The 21,815-nt window shown below is 35.7% G+C and overlaps 1 long non-coding RNA gene across 2 annotated transcripts in view; it reads left to right on the forward strand.

The window, feature by feature from the left end:
• The window catches only part of LOC137225334 (uncharacterized), a 602,240-nt gene that overhangs the window by 271,383 nt on the left and 309,042 nt on the right, over positions 1–21,815 (forward strand). For both annotated transcript variants that reach the window (XR_010943792.1, XR_010943791.1), the window contains one exon: positions 19,783–19,859. This is a non-coding gene — a long non-coding RNA (uncharacterized lncRNA). The remainder of the gene's footprint in view (positions 1–19,782; positions 19,860–21,815) is intronic.

Consider the following 21,815-nt stretch of genomic DNA (forward strand, 5'->3'; position numbering starts at 1 on the left):
TAGACAAAAGTTTCTTTCTTGTCCTAAAAATAATTCCTTTACCTGTAGTTAGATCATCCCTACCTGGAGGGACTCATATTTATATGACTTCTTCCTATTTTTTAAACTCGGTTTTTACTTTCCAACTGACACTTTTGCTCTGTCTCTAAATTTATTCAGAGCTTTCCATTCTTAAAGAGAATTTTGTTTCCAATTCTTGCTCCTACTTTTGATGTTTCTAAAAAAAATTTTATTGAAGTGTAGTTGATTTACAATGTGTTAATTTCTGCTATACAGCAAAGTGACTCAGTTATACAAGTATATTCTTTTTTGTATTCTTTTCCATTATGGTTTATCACATAGCCCAGCCAATAAGACCCTGCTTGACCTGACCCTGCCTGTTTCTCCGAGCTCATCAGCAACCATGTCTCACCTAGCTCATTCCTGCCTCTGACACTTGTTATTCCCCCTTGCAATGCTTTTCACTTGAATTCTCACTTGGCTGACATCTTCTTATCATTCAGGCTCTGTTGAAACATCCTTTTCTCAAAGACATCTTCTTTGATTCACCTCCTTTCCTCGACTCTTATATTCCTGCTTTATTTTCTTCATATCACTATCTGAAATTATCTTCTCAATATATTTGTTTACTTGCTTATTATCATCTATCTTCCACTAGAAGCAAGTTCCATGATGACCGAGACGTTGCCTGTCTGATTCATCATTTTGGCTCACTGCTTGGTACATTATAAATTATTATTAGCTATCTGTTAAAATGCATTCATAAATGAGGCTAGAGGCAGTAGCCATATCACAAAGAGCTTTGTATATCATGTTGTAGAGACAGAATTGTATCCCAAAGGCTACAGAAACCATCAAGAGATGGTAAGTAGAAGATTGGCATTTAAGAAAACTTTAGAAGATGTACCTAAGTTAGTACTTGAAGAGCAGGTGAAATTTGAAAGAAGGGAGAGGTACATTCAAATGAGACATCCTAGAATGATAAGATGGTCAATGATGCCATAGGGATGGTGTGTGTTTGGGATATAGTGAGTGAGTAGATGAGTTTACTTACTGCAGAAGTTTCCCTTAAGCTAGTAGTGGTAGAAACACTGAAATGGTGGAGATGAATCACAGAGTGCTATTTTGCTTGGCAATATGATTTGGAATTGTATTCTAACAAGTGCTGTTCTTTGAAAAGTGGAGATCAACTGGAAATCAACATGATAGAAATCAGAAGAAAAATCATCCTTGACATGTCAAAATCCTTCTGTTTCTTTAGAGCCCAGCTTAAGGACCAAATCCTTCATATGTCCCTTTCTTATGAGAGTAATAGAAGGATATTCTTAGATGCAGTCTGGTCCATTCCTTTCATTTTACAAGAATTCAGACCCAAGGAGATAGTGACATCCCCCAGATCACAGATAATTAATGGACCACAGTCTGGTCCATTCCTTTCATTTTACAAGAACTCAGACCCAAGGAGATAGTGACATCCCCCAGATCACAGATAATTAATTTAGAGTTAAGACCTGTAACATATATTCAGAGGATAATATTCTTAAACTGAACTCCCCAAATTTAAGCCAGCATTCAAATTTTTTTTTAAACAGTCCCATTTCCCATCTAAAATTTCTCAATAAAAGTTATAGCAACAGTTTCAAAACTGCTTTACTGTGTGATTTTGAATTTTATTATATACTAGGCATTCTTTCTGTGATAAACCTAATAAGCATCTTATTCATAGAGGAAATATAGGGATATTAATCTAGGCATATCTGTCAAACTAAAGTATCTTTGCCTTTTTAAAATCTTTATGGGGATAATAAATAGTTCTTCTGATAACAAATATTGGCTGTGGAAAATTGTTAGGACCCACGCACACTGTGTAAACAAATATTACAAAACCAACGTTAATGTTTATATTTGCAATTTTTAAAAGTTTATTGGAATACATGTGAAATATAGAGTAAGAAAAGACTCAAAATACAACATTCTTCCATTTCATTTAAGGGAGAAAAAAAGGACATATAAAAAGCACTATTACAAAAGCAAAGGGCTTTTGGATATATTTATTAAGTGTAAAGGAATTTCTTGACAATGAACATCTGCATGTCCTCTAACCAGCAGTGTCCAATATAAATTTATACAATCTATAATGTATTCTAATGCTCAATTTAAATTCTCATGCAAAAGAGCTAAATGGATTAATTAAAGACATCAAAAAATCTCTTAAGTTTAAAACAAATGAAGACCACAAGTTATTTGAAATCTTTCCTTTAAACTATCATTTTAATTAAAGATTAAAAAAAAATTTGTTTTCCAAGTTTGCTCTGTTTCATCAGTTTATTTGGTCCTTCATTTATTTTTTTCCCAAGGGTATATAGTTATGGTTTTAAGTTTAATTTGGGGCTTCTGAGTTTCTTTGCTACATTAACACAGTAGTTGTAGACATGTGATAATCAGTATGCAAAGGTTGGAACTCTTTTGAAAAGATTGAAAATCCCTTTATAAAAATTTGCTTTGGAGAAAAAAATGATTATACCAGTTTTAATAGCATGAAGTGAATGCCTCTTCTTTCTTCTGTTTAGTGTGATTCTCCCTTTCTTCAGTGTCATTTTTGCTAAGTGCAAAAACAGTACAACTGCCTTAGTCAGTTTGGGCTGCTATAACAAAATACCAAAGACTGGGTGGTTTGAACAACAGTCATTTGTTTTTCAAAGTTCTGGAGGCTGAGAAGTCCAAGATCAAGGTGCTAGCAGACTCAGTGCCTGGGGAGGCCCTCTTACTGGTTTGCAGGCAGGTGCCTTCCTTCTGTATCCTCACCTCATGGAGAGAGTGAGAGGGCTCTTCATCTTCTTTTAAAGACACTAATCACATCCCCAAGGGCTCCATGCTCAGGACGTTATTTAAACCTAATTACCTCACAAAGACCCTGCCTCCAAATACCATCAACAAGATGATTAGGGCTTCAACGTATAAATGAGGAAGGAGGTAGTTTGGACAAATATTCAGCCTATAACAAGAACTAAGCACATACTTTAAGTTTTCTAAGTGTTTTGGATTTTTCTTCCAGTTTGAACTTTATGTGAGGTGTTGAACCTTGTCCCCAAGAGCCTGAGGACTTTGCCACTAAGTGTCATGGTGACACAGAAGGAGTGAGGACAGGCTCAGCTAGCCTACTCTGGGTCTGATTCTAATGGAACACTTTTGCTTTTATCCTTTTTTATATTGGGATTTCTAGTAACATATTATTTAAGCAAAGAGTTCTATTATTCAAGTTAAATGAAACAAACATTTGAAAACCACTGGTGTAGCCAGACTTACAAGAACTAGGCAGTAGTGCCTCAACTGGGATCCGATCTGTCCAGCTTTTCCATCCAAGGCTGTGTGATCTTGGGCTCATCTTAGAAGCTCTAGAAGCCTATATCTTTCCCTTTAATCAGACTCTCTCATAGAGCTGCTAGAGGTGTAAATGTCTATGCACTTCAGATTGACCTAAAGAAGTCTGCAAGGTGGGTATTTGTAAACCCTGGCATTTTAGCCATTTCATCAGTCCTTTATTTTTGTAAGGCAAATGACTGTGATGAAAATGAAAATGGAACTGAGTCCATCATTATTTTAGTATGTGGCCTGACACAGAATAGATGCTAAATAAACATTTTGTAAATGTATTTTAAAAATGAACAAATGCGGTGGCAGTAAAAATGGAGAGTGGGGAATAAATATAGACTTCTGGACTTAAAATGTCACTGATAGTTGGATATCCCCAAATGGCTAAGAGGCGCTTTCTTGCTATCTCACAGGCTTCTATTCCAGGGGTATCACAGCTGCCAAGAGGTTAACAGGCTCCCTTGGGTTTTGGCAGTAGAGAGAGGATGTGTTGGGGAAAATGGCCCTTGAGCTGAGCCCTTTTGGAGCTGCTGTAGAGGATCTGTTTACCTACTGGTTAAATATGAGTGGGGAAAGAGCAACGACTTTGATAAACCAGGACAATGGTATGAAGTTTGGATATACCTGAAAAATGTCTTAGACTATTCAGTGTGCATCAAGGGAGTCTTCCATCTAGCTGATAATTTTTACTGCCACATATAGCGTAAGGGATATCCATTCTCAGAGGAGACATATCTGTCTTTTGTGGGTCAGGCGAGTGTGTCATAACCCTAGGAGTACTTCTTCTGAGATGGTAATTGGCTTTCTGGCCCTTTCCTGGGAGTAGAATCTCCTCCAAGCTCTGGCCTTTGTTCTTCTGTCCTCTGTTTGGCGTTCTGCCTCACTTGCAACTGAAAGAGTGAGTATCTTCCTTAAGCCCCAGCCTCTGATTTCAACATGTGTCCTAACTATTCCTCCTACTTCTTTGCCAGTTGTATTGATTCTATATTGCGGGCAACCAAATCATTCATATTTTAAGCCCTTTCCATGACAACATCACATCAGATAAAACTAAGGTCTGAGAACTTGTGGTTTTTAATTCCTAAAGTGGCATGAGCTTTGAACCTCATAGTGTATAGAATATATCACATTCACCTTCTTGATAATTTAATCCGCAACAGTAGACACTATACCAGACATTACTAATCATTCCTATTTTTGGTTGCATGTTACTTCTGCTTAATGCTACAGTCTAAGTTATCTTCCACTTTTCTCCTTTTCCAAGTCCATATAGCTGTTTTGGAGTTAAACTCATTATTCACTAGGATTCTAAGTAAAATTCTCTCCCCCAAATAACAGCATATATCCATTGTATCACATTTTTATCTTTACCTTTGCAGGTTCTCATCAAAGTCTTCTAACAGCCATTGGTGGCTGGTATCATCACCATCCATATTTTATAGATGAGGTAAAGGAGACCTAGGGAGTTTGGATGGCTTATCCCATATTCTTCTGATAACAAATGTTAGCTATCGAAAGTTACTTGGGGCCACCTATGCTATGTAACCAACTGTCGCAAAACCAGCATCAGGGTTTTCTATTCACATTTTTAATCTTTATTTTATTGGAACATCTGTGGAATATAAGGTAACAAAAGGCTCAAAATAGAACTTAGCAGAGTGAAGATGAGACTGTTCATCAGCTCTAAAGAGCGTTCGGGTGCCCCGTCTTCTTCTGCTGCTCAAGCAACCTTTCCCTGATAACTGACCAGCTCACTCTCACTTTCAAAGAGCCAGTTCTTTCCCCAGAAGAAAAAAGATCTTTCAGTATAATTTTCTACACTGACTACCTGTCTTTTTCCATATTTAGATATAATTTGTGCTGCTAAATAGGGTTGCCCCCTAGCCCTTCAGACTAAACTCTGAATTTCAAACAGACACTTTGTTTATAACTGCTGTAAGTCATCAGTTCTGAGGATAAAGAGACTGGTTATTTTAAGTACAAAAAAATTTGGTAAACAGACAAGAGAGAACTTTTCCTTCTTTACTTAATGCCCATGGACGAAACCTCAGGATGCTGCCATTTGAATTTCACTGCCATTCTGTCATAGCCTTCACCAGATGAGCTTTCTGAGCTTGTTGGTGAATGAAGATTGGCACCCCAAGGTCGTAACCACCGGGCCCACGGATGGCGGACTGCCAGCACCACTTCTGAGGTGCCCAGGGTTTGCGGGACTCGACTGCTTTCCATTCCTCCTCCTTAGTGGGTTTCCTCCTTCACCACCTCTGAGAAAGCCACAGTGTCCAAAAGAAGGAAGCGGTCCAGCATCAACAGTCAGGGGCCTCTGCAGCCTCTCACCACTTTCCCTCCACCCTACCCTCAATCTGTGAGTCAAGGATACAGAATTCAAAAAAAAAATCTTCCACTAGACCAAGTCCTGCCTATGCTTTTGGCTTTTCTACATGCTGTTACCTTTTTGGAGAAAATATTCCTTTCTTATCCCATTTCCCCCTTTTAACCCTGCTCCCAAACTTGTGTCCTTCCAAGTGGTGAACCAAAGCTATGTAGTATGTGTTAACCCATGACTTCCTCTATCACAGCATTATTTCACCTTGCTTCAGAGAAAGAAAACCACTTGCTCACATAAAATACGTGTGTACCAGTTAGCATTCTTTGTGATTTTTTATATGCATTGCATGATAGGATGATAGGTATATGGGTGTGTGTGTGTGTGTGTGTGTGTGTGTATATATATATCCACAAAAATGTGTATACAAATACATATGTGTGTATACACACACTATACCTGCAAATATATAAGTTCATATTCATCTTTGATTGTGTTAGGTGAACAGATATTTTAGCCTTCCCTTCCAGAGTCTAACTTGTGGTAACATTTTTGATTCCAATGCAGAATTATAACAGTCTGCCTATTTAGTTCAATGTCATTCCAGTTGTTGAGTGAATGGCACTATTCTTTTTTTTTTTTGAATAAATTTATTTATTTATTTATTTATTTATTTATTTATGGCTGTGTTGGGTCTTTGTTGCTGCACACAGGCTTTCTCTAGTTGCAGTGAGCAGGGGCTACTCTTCGTTGTGGTCTGCGGGCTTCTCATTGCAGTGGCTTCTCTTGTTGTGGAGCACCGGCTCCAGGCACGTGGGCTCAGTAGTTGCAGTAAGTGGGCTCTAGAGTGCAGGCTCAGTAGTTGTGGTGCACGGGCTTAGTTGCTCTGCGGCATGTGAGACCTTGCCGGACCAGGGCTCAAACCCATGTCCCCTGCATTGGCAGGCAGATTCTTAACCACTGAGCTGCCAGGGAAGTCTGAGAACGGCACTATTCTGACTTCATGCTGGTGATTTGAAGGTTTAACAATAACTCAGCTACACCAACTGTTTTATTCTGTTTATTTTGTATTACCTCAGAACTAGAAATTGGGAATTTATAAAGGCTAAGAGATAATAGAGAGGGATGTGATAACCATTTCTGGATACATAAATATGTGAATCCCTAGGATGGAGAGACTGGGTAAGATGAAGCCAGGAAGTGTGCTTAGAAAGAATGGAATAAAATTTAGAGGCAAAGTCTGAATCCTTCCACCTGTTAGGAAGAGGTCAGGAATTAAAAGGCCCTTGAACGCATTTCTTCTATATAGTTCAGATGTAGCCTAAGAAAGTTGCAGTAAATCTCAGAACAAAGAATGTTATCCTAAAATAAATATTGAGGGAGAGACTGAATAAATGTATAGGTCTTAGTGGAGGTAACAATAGGAAATATTTGAGTGAACACTATATTATAGGTAATACTATTAGGCTTGGGAAGTACCAGGATGACTAAAATATTGTTCTAACCCTGAGAAAGCTCACATTCTGGTGTGGGAGAAAGAAATAAATCATCACAATCCAGACATATGACCCAAATTCTTGAAAATATTGCACAAGAGCCATTAACTTGCTTGGGAAAGTGTGTGTGACGGGAGGAGCTGGGGCAGCACCCTGAAGAAGATTTCCCTTCCTCTAGATGCCAGAATTCGATGGTTTTCTTAACCAGACTTTTTTCTTATAAATGCAATTCAGAACAGCTATTTCTGCTTCTGCCTCCAAATCCTGATTGCTACTAATTTTAAATACTTTTCCTAGAACATCATTGTTCTCTCAGCTATTATTTACATATTATTTCTCTTGGCTTCTATCCAATTTCTGTTTTCTTCTACCCATTAAAAGCAAAAGGTGATAGCTTATCAAATAATTTATTTTTGAAAACACTTGCAGAGATTTAAACCGTTCTATATACTTTTCTATCTTCATATTTATGATTTCTATTCATTTTCAGGGTGATTACATTTATCAAGTTATTGACTTATGTGTATCCTAGAGAATGTGTAATTTAATTCTCCCAACCTTATTAATGAAAACTGTTCTTGGTAATATTGTTTGATGAAGGCAGTCAAGACATACTTTTGTCAAAGCATTGTTGAATTAGAAGTTCTTGTGGAACATGTGGCATACTTATCCAGGAATAACATTTATTCTGCCAGCATCTGTAAGAGGAATTTTTTTACTTTGTCCAAACACTCTGAACCCCAGTATGGAAAACATCATTGAGGTGGATTTGTATACAAAAAAATAGAAAAAGATAGTTGAGGGAAAAAAACAAAACAAAACAGTAGGCTATATTATTTAAAGTTTTCTAAATAGTTAAGCATACATGAACCTTCTTTAATTGCAACTGATTTAAAGTTACATACCCTCTATGTAGTCCTAATTTTACTACTAATTCCTTCATTTAGAGTATTGATGAAATATTTAGCCAGGAGTTGCTGAGACACACACACACCCTCCCACACACATACACAGGCACACAGCTCATTGTTTCCTATAGATAGCTACGTGAAACTTGTTTCAGTGTTCCCAGATGGTCCTCTTTCTATGCCTAATGCCAGTTCTTGTGCTATGGTAATTTCCATTGAACTGACCATTTGCTTGCATATAAGTTGATATATTTGATATATTCATTGCAGAAAATTCTCTCTGACTGTAAGTGCTCAAAACACATTAATTGTATTTTGGTTTGTTTGGTGTCTTTTATTCCTATTAGCTACTAGAAGAAAAATCCATTTATGTGCAATTTAAAGAGGACTGTCTCTTTTTCAGAGCTTCTAACTAACTTTTTACAGCAGCTGTCGGAGCCATGAAGCAGGAGTGATAACAGACATGAGAGGGTATATATCATAACTGCCTTGAAAATTAGAGGAAAAAACCCTCCATGTTCTAAGTGAAAAATCTTCCCACATTACCTAGGAAATAATCAGAGGGTAAATGACTTCTACATCTGGATAATTCATGTCCATATAAATGTATATTCAACTAATTTAACTTTCTGAAAATCTAACATGCCTATAGACTTTACCCTCTCAATTTTTATTGAAATGCTCTCAATTAGATATTATCTGTCAAAAAATAATGACAATAAAAATAAAGGTTTAATACAAATCAGGCACTCTTGTAAATATTTTATATCTAAGAACATAATATAGAACCCAGATGATACCTAGTGAAGTATACTAAATGTATTGTGCTAAGTAATGTGACAAGTAATTTGATGAATTAAAAATAATATTTTAAACTTAGTTTTCATCTTTAAAACTAATATTTTTTATTATTGTCGAACAATTCTACTTTTGGGGGGTTACTATTGATTAATTAGTTTAGTTTAAATACTAAACTCTAGTTTCTAAGCTGAAATCTGTGTCAGTTCAGAGGACATGGCTATCCTTTGTGGCTAGGCTTTTCTATTCTAAAACCATGCCCATTTGTGTAACTAAGGACCCTTCTATTTAAAAAGAACAATTACTACAAGATGGAGTGCTTAAAGTGGAGTGAACTGTAGTGCTTCGTGCCTGATTGCTGCCATGTCTTAAACAAGAGATATTAAAAGAAATAAATGCCAGGTGGTCTCACGAGGACATTTTGACTTACGCTTTTGAGCCTTTGGTACCCACATAACAAAACGGCTGGTGGCTTTGATGTTGTTTCAACATGAGAAAATCCACAATTTTATTGTTTGCAAATGTTAGCCTCTTCCTCAAATACCCATTTTCTCTAATTATGAAGAATTCTTCCACAGGGAAATAGTCTTTTTATAAACTGCAAATTAAAATTTAGTATGTTTTTAGGATAACACCTCTGAACAGAGCAGTGGAGAAAATTCTAAAGACTCTTTTCATTATTTTTCCCCTAAATCAAGACTTTGGCTACATAGAATTTAAAACATTTGGTTAGGAGAAAGTTAATAATAGTAATGTGTACTCATACTTTGTTCATAAAGTGCCTTTTAAGATAAATTTGTAGTTTACATTGACTAAATGTATTTATTTTCAGGGATAGACTTTCACCAAGGGTTTTGATTCCAGTTATCTGAAATACATGTATACAAAGTATAGATGGTATTTTTGTTAATTTATATTAAAATAGCCTTTATAAAATGGTTCTTAAATAATTTCTTTTAAAAGTACACATTGTAAGACAACCTACAGACTGGGAGAAAATATTTGCAAATGATGTGACCGACAAGGGATCAATTTCCAAAACATACAAACAGCTCATACAGCTCAATATCGAAAAACAAACAACCCAATCAAAAAATAAGCAGAAGACCTAAATAGATATTTCTCTAAAGAAGACATACAGATAGCCAACGGGCACATGAAAAGATGCTCAGCATCACTGATTCTTAGGGAAATGCAAATCAAAACTACAGTGAGGTATCGCCTCACTCCAGTCAGAATACCCATCATCAAAAAGTCTACAAATAAATGCTGGAGAGGATGTGAAGAAAAAGGAACCCTCCTACACTGTTGGTGGGAATGTAAATTGGTGCAGCCACTCTGGAGAACAGTATGGAGGCTCCTTAGAAAACTAAAAATAGAACTACCATATGATCCAAGAGTCCCACTCCTGGGCATATATCCATAAAATATGAAAGCTCGAATTTGAAAAGTTATATGCACTCCAATGTTCAAAGCAACGCTATTTACAATAGGCAAGACTTGGAAGCAAACCAGATGTCCATCAACAGAAGAATGGATAAAGAAGAAGTGGTATATGTATATAATGGAATAGTACTAAGCCATAAAATATTGTCATTTGTAGCAACATGGATGGACCTAGAGATTATCTTACTAAGTGAAGTAAATCAGAGAAAGACAAATGTTATATGATACTACTTATATGTGGAAACTAAAAAATGATACAAATGAACTTATTTATAAAACAGAAACAGACTAACAGGCATAGAAAACTAATTTATGGTTACTAATGGGGGAAGAGAGGGGAATAAATGAGGAGTTTGGGATTAACAGATATACACTACTGTATATAAATAGATCAACAACAAGAACCTACTGTATAGCACAGGGCACTCTATTCAATATCTTGTAATAACCTATAATGGGAAAGAATCTGAAAAAAGAACATATATATATATATGTGTATATATATATATATATATATATATATATATATATATATAACTGAATCACTTTGCTGTACACCTGCAACTAACACAACATTGTAAATCAACTACACTTCAATTTAAAAAAAAACTCATTAAAAGCACACATTGTAAATGGATAAATGGTAAGAGTTTGAAGTAAGAACAAATTGTAAATGATTTTTCTTTTTTTTTTTTTTGGTTAGCCTAGGTGAATAAGTATATAGCTGCTAAAACTTTAAAGAAATACAAATTTTTAAGTAAAGGACTCCTTTTCCATCATAAAAGAAGAGATGTCAAGTGATAGATAATTTGCATTTTAAGGAACTGCTTTCCTCCCCCCAAATAGATGGGTTAACATACACCAAAGAAAACGATCTCCTCTGTTCCAACGAATATTTAGTATGTAGCTGAAAGTTGTTTTACTGAAATTGTTTTTAATGGGAGATTACAAATGCTACCTTTCTGATTAGGACAAGAACAGGGACTTTCAGTATCAAAGCAAGTTTTTCTAAATTGTGTTCTGCCTAGAATTAGAACAGATATATCTAGGACAGATTTATTATTCTCTCTGGAATACAAACATATGATCTAAAATTTGACATTATCTCTTAACTTCGCCTTCCTCTCCTAAAATACCCTCTCTCCTATGTATGACGCAGGTAGCTTCCAAATGACTGTTTATCCATAAAGATTTCGCAATGTACCATACTGTTTTACCATTAAGTATTTACACATCTCTATGCTAAACCTTGTGGTTAGGAAGCACTTTTAATAATATGTATTAGTACATAGAGACATGTATTTTAATCTTTTTTGTTTTCTTATTTTTGTTCTTCCTTTCCTTTCTTCCGTGTTTCTTTTTCTCTTCTTTCTTTCCTTTTTTTTTTAAATTTTTTAATTGTTGACTTTTCAGTTAGCATCCCAAGGAATTCTGTTTCTGTGAATTTATTCTGTATTTTTTTTCATTTGCTTTGCTTCTCGGTAAGTCTTTTTTAGATACACTAACATTTTTGTTGTTTGACTTGAATTTTTCATGTTGAAAGTTGACCCAAATGTGATATATTAAAGATATAAAATTAAACTTGCATTCAGTGAAATTATATGTATGGCTATTACATTTTTTAAAATGCCATAAAACTTAATATAGCTTCATTCATTCTACAGTAGCCTTTAAAAATGCATTCTTTAATTAAAAAGAGAACATTTTAAATATGCCAATTAAAATGTTAAGCATCCTAAAATCTTAAGATGTCTAAATAATATTCAAGACAGTTTACATATTTTAAATTGCCGTAACTCTTCTCAAATTAATCATGGTTTAAAAGTAGCCTTTGTACTACTTTCTCTTTCATACTTTGGTATGAAATTTTCACTACTGATAAATGTTTTACCATTTTAATTTGATTTCTCAGGTTGTCAGAATATTGCAGCCCTGAACAATATTCAGATTAGTCTCAAAAACTCTTTTCTAAGGAGGTGATGTATGAAAGTAAATGTAATTACTCAGATTTTAGATTTAATTGGTAGAAACATGTATTGGAATGAAACAGGAAAAAAAGGCAGCCATTTTATGACCACTGTGTTGCCATTCCAAACACAAGTACGTTAAATGTCATTATTTCAAGTTAACTATATATTCTTGTGATTTGACTGTTAAACTTCATAAATTCTCCTATAGAAAAAAATAGTATGCCTCCGGTAATGATTACTCACCATTTGTTGGAAAAAGGCATCATATTTCATGTACTTTAATTACTGTAGGGATTTTTACTCCTAGTAAAAAAAATCAAAATGCCCTTAGGGTTCTAATATAATCACATGTCACTCACTGTACTATTGACAGCCCAAATGCTGACTCACTTTATTATTGTTTTTTTCAAGGTATTTTGTTTTTGTTTTTTACATGTTACATGAGCATTTGCTCATCACATCACATTACATATTTTATTATGTTTTATTAATTGCCCAATATTCTATCATCTGCTATATCAGCATTTAATCATTGTTATTGAACCATTAAAGGCTTTTGAGAAGATAATTATTTGACAAAGCACACCCAATGGCAGAATTATCTGTGTTCACAGAAGAGATTTTTTTTATGATGGTGGTGTTTCATTCATTTAATTTATTGAGCACCTATTATGTGCCAGGTACTTTACTGGGAGCTGGCAATACAGAACTAAAAGAAAAAGATGAAACTCCCTGGCATCGTGGAGTCTACATTTTAACGAAGGAAGTGGGTAGTGAACAATATAAGCAGGTAAATCACACAGTGTGTTAAATAATGAAAAATAATAAAGAGGAAAAAATAATGCAAGAAAGTAGGGGCAGTACAGAAATGTCAGAGATGGGATAAAAATTGTAGACAGGGTAGCCAGTGAGGGGCCTTACTAAGGCACTAACTCTTGAGTAAAATCTTGGAAAAATGTGAGGTGCTAGTAGTGTGTATCAGGGAGGAGATCCAGGCATGAGGAACAGAAGGCTGATCCTTCACTAGTGGTGGCTGCCCACCGAAGGTTTGTACTTATCTTTCAAGTTAAGGAGTAGGAAGCAAGAAACAAACACTCGTTGCTCTGAGAAGAAAGAAGGCCTCACTTTGCTTTAACAGAACTGTTGTTTCTGTATTCTAAGTAACATTACCTTATATTTATCTAAGAATTCCAGGATTTTGAAATAAAGTATTATTCCATTCTGACGGTCAAACTTTTACTGAAAGCTTTTTCTAGATACTATGACAAATAATATTTCTTCCACATGAGTTTGCTTGGTATCCTAGAGAGTGAAGATTAACTAAAATGGTGAGGAAAAAAAAATGTGTAATAGCAACCTGGAGAGAGTTGGAGTGACCTTAGATGCATTCTTAGTAGAAGCAAGAACAATCAAATCCAGTATTTACCTCAAGACTCAGATAATTCCAAAACATTTTGCTTTCTAAATAGAGGAGGCTGTCCCAATTAAGTAAATTATAATCTGTATGGGAGGACTTGATTATAGAAAAAGGTTACTTTTTTTTTTGACACTAGTAAATCCCCCAAACAAAAAATTATATTAAAATATACATTATGCTTTTTTTTTTTTTTGAAGGGTGTATAGTGTCTGTCATATGTTTGGCAATTCTGATCAAACACTTGAGAAAAGATAATCTTACTTTTTGTTAATTAATGTGACTATAAACCAAAAATAATTATGATTATGTAAGCAGCCTAATTAAAGGGCAAAAAACCCCTTAATTAACATATGTCTGATTAAGAAATATAATGGCAGATATAAGTGGCTTTAACCTCAATCACTGCTACAACCACAAAATACTTAGTTCTCAAATAAACAATCTGATGACTATACACTGACATTGTGAAATGACATATTGTTTTTGGTCGAGTATCATTTCTGCTGATCGAGACCCTAATGCTGGACATTAACATGCTTCCACTTGTCAAGCTACAGAACTGTAATACGATGTGCATAGAAATCTCCACTCTTTTTAAGATCCAACTACCCGAAATTACTAAACAGTTCCAAAGTATTGATGTTATATAATTATATTGTATGGATGTAACGTGTTATGGCTGCCTTGTAGTAGGACCTAGAGATCTGTGAGGTAATGTTGATCTTAAAATAAAGTGGGCCATTATTTTACCGGCAAAATAAGTTTATCTGGGAAAAGGAGAGCACTGCAATTCAGGACAAGCAACATATGGTGAACCATAGGCATGTCTGGAGAACAGAGGAGAGGGGCTTGCTTTTATAGAGGAAAAAAGGAAATTGGGGAGGGCTGTGGCAGTTCTTCATTGGCTGCATGTGGGGGAAGCTTGCTATTGCTGGGTCAGGAAATCTTTCTTCCTGCTGGGATCTGCAAGCTGGGGTGAGTGATATGCATGAGAGCTCCTCCCAGGACTTCCAAGCTCCACTTTAAATGAAATTTATTTATTTTCACAGTACATAAATATTTCCAAACTGCTACTAGATGTCTTGTATTTTATTTTCTTTGAAATTTATCTAGCGGTTTGTGTTCCTGACTTTCTCTTGCAGTGTTTCTTTTGTTTTAGTGTTAACATCATCACTTACGTGACCACAACATCATTTAAGTGACCATTTCAAATGATTTAACCATATTATAAGAGCAATAAAATTCAGATTTCCGATTAACAAAATAGCTTTCCCCCAAAGAAGGTGACAAGAAAGGACATATCTGTTCATGATTGTTTTTCTCCCCACTAATTTCTATTTTAAAAGAAGAGACATTTTCCCAAGGAAAGAAAATTTTCCAATAGACGATATTAATTTTAAAAGTTGACATTACAGTAACTACAGGGATCAGAAATGAAGCTGTTTTGGAAAAGCTCCTCTTTCCTCATAGACATTTCATTAAGCCATTCCATCAAGTGTGTGATAGGCTTAAAATTAGGTGAAGCAGAGATGCATCTGGTGCAGTTTTCAAATGTAGAACACTTGTATCACTAGATTTCTATTGGGATTTGTGTAACAATGCATCTTAACTCTCTCCTCTTAAATGCCATATTTCTCATTAGCATTTTCAAGGTTCTGATAACTCCTGTAGCCAAAAAAATCTGATTAACCTTCCTTAATCCAATGTTTACCAAACTTATTGGCTGAGGGAACACGTTTTCATATCAGACCAATTAACATATTCTGGGACTAGTGTTTCACAGAGCAAATACAGTTAAAATACCTTAGCAGTTGCTGCTAGAATGAAATCCATATCCAATTAACAAAGAGGTTTTCAGTTTTGTAAAACTCAGTGAACAGTTTAATACTGGCCTAGGAACCTGTTGGGCAATCTGAATTATTGATCTTTTAGAAGTGGGCAGTGGATAGTAATTGACTACTTAGAAAACAATACACTCAACATATTTTAAGATCCAGCATCTTCGGAATTTGCCAGTACCGCTTTGGAGTGGGCAACTAAAATGCATATTTCATATTTCGGGTTCTATGAAAATACGCTGAATTTAGGGAAAGAAGTGTATTGAGCAACGTTTAATGGAACTGTTCTTAAATGCGAGATGGGTTAGTGTTTACACAACACATAATTTTCTGGGAGCTCCAAGGCTCTCTAAGCCCTAACTGACTTGTTCACATCCTATCACTCAGTGAACTTCCAACTCTGGAGCTCCTTGCCCTCTCACTTGAATTAGAGAATCAAAACAATCCTGTCATTTTCTATCCCATGACTTTGCTTAGGCTTTTTCTTTTCTACAAAATGCCTCTCTCCTTTATGCCTCAATCACTACCCATCAGAATTCTCTGCTGCCTTCAAACTAACTTGCCTCCCTGTTACCTTTCCTCATCTTCTCCTTGATGGACAACTATTTGTCTAAGCCTCTGTGAGGTTATCCAAATTATTCCTTTTTTCCTATGTCTCAACAGGACTTTGCTTGCCTCTTTGTTATAACACATTCTATGAAATACTGAGAAATGTGTAATAGTCCACCAACATTGATGAGGCACTTTTAGTAGTCAGAGACCATGTTTTACCTATGATAGTGTCTTGCACAGAGTAGATACTCAAAATTGGGTGGCATGGCAACTTCAAAATTGGCCTTGATCATCTTTTTTACATTAGGAAAGTCACATGAAAACTCCGATTGAAAATCACATTCTGCGTTTCTATTTATTAGTCTTCTACTGAAATGTACAGGTTACTCCAGTGTGAACAAGGAATTTCTTTCTTTAGGACCCAGGCGTTTTGCTATATTTTATTATAGTCACTTAATTCTGCACACTTTACAGCTGGTTGAAGTTTTTTAAAAAAATTCAAAAGAGGTATGATACATACAGCTACATAGTCAAATTTTGGTCTCTTATTCCCACTGGATGTTGTTCTTCACCCATTTCTTTTCATAGTTAGAAATTGTTCTTTTTTAACTTTTTACATTTAAATAATTTGAGACTTATAAAAGAGTTTGAAAAATACTACAAAAATTCCCTTGTAATTTTCAACCAACTTCCCCAAATGTTAACATCTTACATAGCAAGGATACAATTATTGAAACCAGAAAGTTAACACTGAAACAATTCTATTACCTGCTCTATAGACCTAGTCATGTTTCTTTAGTTGTTTCACTAAGGTCCATTTTTTTGGTTTAGGATCCAATCTTCAAATCACCTTGGTCTCTTCCAATCTGGCGTCTCCTTAGTCTTTCTTTGCCCATCATGACATCATGATCTTGATACTTACAAAGAGCATGTGTGCCAGTTATTTTATAGGATGGCAATTTCAGGTTATCTGATGTGTAAGCAGTGATTATATCTTTGAGAAATGTATTCGCAGTCTTAGGAATATTTGTGAGGATTGTTTGGGTGGAAAACATTTGTTTCTCCAAATGTTTTGTTGAATCATATAGCCTTATTTTCCATGTGGTAAGAGTGGCTATTTTAGAGTTTTTTAAAGAAGGCAGCAAATGTCTTATTTTTCTTCTTTGCAGGTGTTTTGTCCCGTATAATTCCTTTGAAACATTTATAATGAGTTTGTTCCTGAGCTCTGTAAGTCTCTGTTGACATGAATATGCATCTTTTATTAAAAATATTTTTAAATATGAAAGTTTTTTTTTTTTAAATCACCCTCAGTATATGTTTTCTTTCTTAGTAATCAGTAGGTAGGTAGTACTGGACAACTCAATATACTGAGATTTCATTGGTTGAAGTGATCTACTCATTGCCCAGGCTGGAAAATCTTAGGCTTGATAGATGCACCTCTTCAGTGAATATCACAGAGAAGCCACATTTGAAATGTACTATTTTAAACTGATATTGCTAAAGATTTTTTTATGTCTGTGCCTCCTCCTTTTCTAATGTTGCTTACTCTCTGGAAAACTTTCCCACCCTGCTTTTTCGATAGCTTCTGCACTCATTTTGACCATTTCCTGCATTGATCAATTTACTCTAACCAGTTGGAAGTCTGGTTTCCCTCCACACCACTTCACTGAAACTGCTCCTTTAAAGAGTGCAGATGACTTTCTAAAAGTGAAACCTGCTACTTGTGTGCATCCTTTAACAATGTTGGCTACTCTCTTCTTTCATGAAATGCTTACCTTCTCGTGATATCTTAGATACATTCTCTCTTGGTTCTCCTGCTGCTTCCCAGAATGTTTCTTCTTATTCTTATCTTCTTACTTGTGTTTACACATAGGTGTTCCATAGGTTTATTGTTTAACCATGCTCTGCATATGCTCTGGGTTATCTCAAATGCTCCCAAAGCTTTAGTTATCACCTTTATGCAGGTGACTCAGTCTTTGCCTCTAATTTGGATATCCATCCTGAACTTTAGATCAGAATTTCCCATAGATACTTCAAACTCAATTAGCTCTCAAACAAAAATCATTGATTCCTCCTTTAACATGAACTTCTTATGTCTCCTACACCTATTCCTAGACTTGGGCTGAGGTTAAACCCACTCATTAGGCTCTTCCATCACACTTTGTCCTCTGCCTCCTAACCCACAGTATTCTTAATCTGGATGGCTCTCCTCTCTTTCCATGTTTGTACATGCTTATTTTTCTTTTAGGTACAGTTCAAATTCTACTTCAGTGATGCCTACCATAATCAATTCAAAAATAATTTGATTCTCGTGTTTATAGTTACTTTATTGTTTCATGTTTTTTTTTTTTTTTTTTTTTTTGGGGGGGGGTGAAGTTGAAAAGAATAGCTTTATTGCTTTGCCAAGCAAAGGGGGCCACAGAGAGCTAATGCTCTCAAAACTGAGTGTCCCGACCTGGAAAGGGTAGTGAGGAGTATTATAGTAATGGTTCAAAGAGGAGGATGTGATCAGCTCGTGGACTTTCTTCTGATTGGTTGGTGGTGAGGTAAGTGGGAGTCAGCATCATCAACCTTCTGGTTCCTATAGGTCTGGGGTCTACGTGCTTGTGGGCAGCATATAGTTAACTTCTTCCACATGGCAGGGGTTTCAGTATCTGGTTTCAGGACTTAATGAAGCTCAGGTTCTTGATGTCTCATGGCAGAAAGAATTCAGTGAGAGACAAAGTGATAGGTAAGAAGTGGATTTATTTAGAGAGAAACACACTCCACAGACAGAGCATGGGCCATCTCAGAAGGTGAGACCGGCCTATTGTTTCATGTTTTATCATTAGTTGTAGACATGTCGGCATTGCTTTCTTCACTGGAGTATAAATACTTCAAGTGATGTCAGTGGTCCTCATAAGCTAGCCCAGTGCCTTACTTACATACTGATTTGTTGAACTGACTTGAAGTGAATCACTCCTGGTTGTTGTTGTCATTATGGTTGTTTGTTTTATTTTGTTTAGCCAGCATGTTTTATTTTGTTAACAGCATGCTCCTCCCAGGTATGATAATGTCACACTGTAACACAGAGGCCATTGGTATTTCTTTTTCATTCATTCATCCATAATAGGGACAGGAATAATTAGAATGAAAGCAGCTGGGACTCCCTAGAAAATAATACACTCCATCTCAGTCACTCAGAGAAATATCTTGGGCAGTTACTAAATTAAAACTGTTTTTAGCAAACCCAGTGTGCTGAGGTGGGAAACACAATCACATTACTTGCAATTTACTGTTGCTCCCTTAGTGATCTACAGATCAAAAAGTATCTGTTCTGACACCACTTCTGAAACTTAATGCTGTGTTTAATTTATCTAATTAGGACCTCTTAGCACCTCAAATAGGTACTTTAAAAAACACCACCACCACCCAGCTGTTAGCCTAGGGACAAAAGAATAAATGCAAATTTAACACTTTTCAAAGGTGAATCTGCACATTTTGGTCTCTTGACAGCATTCAATAAAAATCAAGTGTTCTTAGAGACAATATACTAATTTGTTGATTGTTTCTGGACCTCAATAAATATTGAAAATAGTTCTTAAAACTGATAATTATTTGGGTAAATATTTGTGTGGATATGCGTAAGTATAATCTTTATAACATAAACTACTTTTCAGGAGTTTGTTGCTGCTTCTGAGACAAAGAACTCTTGATGTCAAGATTTGAAGACAGAAGAAATGAAATACAGAATATGGTAAGCGACTTGCAGATAGACTATTTCAGCCTCATCTAATCTAATGCTCCATTGTTTAGTTTTCATTTGTAAGTTGCATACATATAAATACATACTTATGGTAGTCACTGTTGCAAACAGTTGTGAAATATGACCACAGTTGAATCAAACTTTGTCCACTCTTATAAGCTTATTTTGATAAATTGGTGTAACAGACACTTGGCTATCAACCATGGTGGGAAACTTTAACTTTTCAATTTCTTGAAATTTGGTTATACTTAAGTTATTCAGATTATTCAACAGTGATATGCAACAGCTAAATAAATATTTCTTGATGCTTAAAGGGCTTTTTTATTAGTTTACAAAAGCAAGTTAGTTTTACTGAGTTTATAAGAATCTCTAGTGTTTTGGCTTGTTCTCTTTTCTTGCTGTGTTTTCTGTAATGGATAAGAGTTATTTTCTCTTCTCATCCTATTCAGAAGACCCTCTCTAGGGCTTCTCAGGGGATGAATTATAGAGCAGTAGTCTCCAACCTTTTTGGCACCAGGGACCGGTTTTGTGGAAGACAATTTTTCCATGGACCGGGGGTGGGGGGAGATGGTTTGGGGATGATTCAAGTGCATTACATTAATTGTGCACTTTATTTATATTATTATTACATTGTAATATATAATGAAATAATTATATAACTCATCATAATGCAGAATCAGTGGGAGCTCTGAGCTTGTTTTCTTGCAGCTAGATGGTCCCATCTGGGGGTGATGGGAGACAGTGACACCTGAAGTGTGTTGCTTATGTCCAGTCTACTCCATAAGATGCAACTTAATTGTCACTTGTCACTCACTGATAGGGTTTTGATATAAGTCTGCAAGCAATTGATTTGTTATGGTCTCTGTGCAGTCAAACCTCTCTGCTAATGATAATGTGTATTTGCAGCTGCTCCCCAGCACTAGCATCACTGCCCCAGCTCCACCTCAGATCATCAGGCATTAGATTCTCATAAGGAGCACACAACCTAGATTCCTTGCATGTGCAGTTCACAGTAGCATTCAAGTTCCTATGAGAATCTAATGCCGCTGCTGATCTGACAGGAGGCGGAGCTCAGGCAGTAATGTGAGAGATGAGGAGCGGCTGTAAATACAGATGAAGCTTCCTTGCTAGCCCGCTGCTCACTTCCTGCTGTGTGGCCCGTTTCTTAACAGGCCATGGACCGGTAGCAGTCCGTGGCCCAGGGGTTGGGGTCCCCTGTTATAGAGGGTTGAAAGAACAAAGGAAAGATAAAGGAAGAGAGTTCCAGAGTCATTTTTGGAGCACAAGTAGAGACATGCTGCTGGCATTGTACTCTGTCCATCCCCACGCCATCCAGTGCCCAAGAAAATGTTGCAAGTTTATGGTGACATGGTGGCATGAACTAGATTTTTCCTGCTAGTCGATTTTCAGAAACCATTAGTAGATCCTACTTTATTTAGTTAGGGCCATTCTTTTAGACTAGAACTTCTTAAATTGGAATCAGAAAGTAAGCTTTATATAAGATTATCAGTAATCCCTCTGAAATTATATGCAGTGTATTGTGTATAGTATATTCTTTTTTCTATGGAGATGACCAATGGGTTTTATCAATTTTAAAGGATCTTGATGACATAAAAAGTTTTTATCCAGCATAGTTATATTAATTTAGAACAGATGTGATTAAAATAAAAAATTTGAAGCAAGTGTGGAGTTTTTCTCTCTATATTTTTATTAATATTCCAGGTGGTGTTGGCTGTAAAATTTGCGCCCTCGTAACTCCTTTTTAATTATAAATGTTTTTAGAGGAATAAAAACTATTCAAGAGTTTTGTTGGTACTTTCCCTTTCGTCATTCTCTAAAATTTGAACCAAATTTGAATAGTTATTCTTGCAAATAGGAAAAATATACAACTCCATTCATATTCCTTTTATACTCACTTTACAAACCCTTGCATAGACTTTTAGTTAT

Source organism: Pseudorca crassidens, chromosome 5 (assembly GCF_039906515.1).
Source record: "Pseudorca crassidens isolate mPseCra1 chromosome 5, mPseCra1.hap1, whole genome shotgun sequence".
Lineage (NCBI taxonomy): Eukaryota > Metazoa > Chordata > Mammalia > Artiodactyla > Delphinidae > Pseudorca > Pseudorca crassidens.